Genomic DNA, 2,321 nt, shown 5'->3' with positions numbered 1-2,321 from the left:
TTTTTTTTTTTTAGAATTTAAGCATCTGTGTTCATCAGTGATGACATGGGCCTAAAATTTTCTTTTCTTACAGTGTCCTAAAAAGAAGTATGTTTTCTTTAAAAAGTAGCTTAATAAGTTTTTATAGGTTGAATGAAGTCCCAACAAAAAATATGCTGACATCCTATTCCCCAGTACCTCAGAATGTGGCCTTATTTAGACAGCATCATTGCTGATGTAATGAGTGAAGATGAGGTCACACTGTACTTCGGTGGCGCCTTCGTCCAATATGTCAGGCAAACTCATAGGAAGAAGAGAGGACACACAGCACACATGGGGGACAAACACGGGACAACTGGGCCGAGATGGACGTGCTGCAGCCGCAAGCCAAGGAATGGCCAGGATAGACATGCACCAGACGCTCTGTGGGCACCTTGATTTTGGACTTCTGGCTTCCAGAACTGAGAATAACCTGCTATTGTTTAAGCCACTCAGTGAGTGGTACTTTGCTATAGAGCCCAAGGAAATGAATATGCAGGTATTTCTCATATTTTTTCCTTCTTAAGTAAATCAAGTTCTTTCTGGATGTCGACATTTCAATTTTATAAAACAAGGCACCCCATATTTTTGGTTATCTGGACCTCATTTTAAGCTTCTGAGGTTTTTGCCTCATAGGTAAACTTCATTGTTTTTAATAGATACTGTGGTATACGGTACTAAGAAGTGATTCCATAGTGTTCTATGATCATTCCACTAAAAATCAGCTGTCATTAATGAGTGTGTGGCCATTTCAACATTTGGGAATCCTGGCCTGGTATATGCATAGCAGCATCATTTTTGTCTCTTGTGGCCCTTAAATTCCTCTGTGGCCTTACCCCCATCCCCTGCTCAACGAGAAAGCACTAGAAGCTTTCCTGGTCATTTTCTGGTTTCTTTTAGCTTACCAGGTTCAATGCAGTACTTAATATGCTCAGGTCAGTGTAATATTGAAGCTTGACTCCTCCTAAACTTCCTCCCTTCCTGCAGCTCCATCCTGCCTCGGCTCGGAACTGCCAGCTGTGATGGTGGTGGGACTGGCAGGGGTGTGGGGTGGGCTTCGCCCTCTGTCTGCACGCTGGGCTCTAGTGCTGCTCCCAGTTAGCTACCTCTGGTATTTGGAGTTTGGGGCAGGAAGAGCAAGTAAAAGAAACCAGAAAGTTGACTTTTCATGATTAAATTGGCAGCTCCACCTGCGTGTGCTCACAGCTGCCTTTTCTCCTTAGAACATCACCTTCTCACACGCCTTACAGCCTGCTCCTGTTCATTTGCTGTGCTCACTGTTTACTGTCTGTCTTCTCCCACTGATACAGAAGCTCTGCCAAGGCAACACCTCTGTTTTGTTCACTGATGTGTCCTAGATCCCTAGAGGATGCTTGGTGTAGGAGGTGCTCAGAGAACGTTTGTTGGAAGAAGCTGAATTAAACAGAAAGATCGGCAGCACCTTTCTGGGCTTGGTAGGATGGAAAGATGAGTTTGTTCCCTGTGCCCTTTTGTGAGTTGGTGAAAGTCTCCTTGCCCAGCCCAGTGCCAAGTTCCTGTCACTGGGATCTCTGTTGCTGCTCTCTAACATGGGTGAAGAATCTTGATTGCATCTGGCTGGCATCGGCTCCATAACCTCTGTCACCAGGAAGGCCTTCTTTAGCTACTTTGTCTGAACCCTCTCCGGGGCCCCTTCGATTGGGATCCGTGAGACGTTCTTCTGTTTTGCCCTCTCCCGGCCCCATTTGGTTCTCACTGGGGCTCCACATTTGGTTCCTGGGAAGCACTGGGAGGTGGCCGTCCCCATGCAGTGCCTCTTCTGCCTCTGTTGGCACAGTCACCAGCTTGCCAGATTTGTCAAGGTTTTCAGGCCTGGGTCAGACACGAGCTCCCTGTGTCCCCAAGTGCTATTGTTTAAGGTCCCCTCACGGCCTTAAAGTCAGGCACCGCCAACCCACCTCCCCTGAGGGTGGGACAGCGGGATGCCCAGCAGCAACCCTATTCTCCCAATTCCTCCCAACTCATACCCTTAATGGGAAAGAGGGTTTGACAGTTGCCTGATTCCTCCCTGCCACCTTTCATTTTGCAAGTCTTACATGGTGGCCTCATGCCTTACTTCGGAAGGTGGTATCTATGGCCATTTGGAGTCTCAGTGAAATGTGGTTTGATTCCTGTTCTCAGGGCTTGCTCTGTGCCAAGTCCCATGCTCCTCACTGTCATATACAGTCCCCGCACATCTTCTCATTTAACCCTCAGGCCACCTCTGTGAGACAGATACTATTCTTGTACCCATTTATATCTAAAGAGACTGAGGCCAAGAGAAA

The sequence above is a fragment of the Cebus imitator genome, unplaced genomic scaffold (genome assembly GCF_001604975.1).
Source record: "Cebus imitator isolate Cc_AM_T3 unplaced genomic scaffold, Cebus_imitator-1.0 Scaffold849, whole genome shotgun sequence".
NCBI lineage: Eukaryota > Metazoa > Chordata > Mammalia > Primates > Cebidae > Cebus > Cebus imitator.
The sequence above is the reverse complement of the archived record's forward strand: the minus strand, read 5'-3'. Positions refer to the sequence as shown.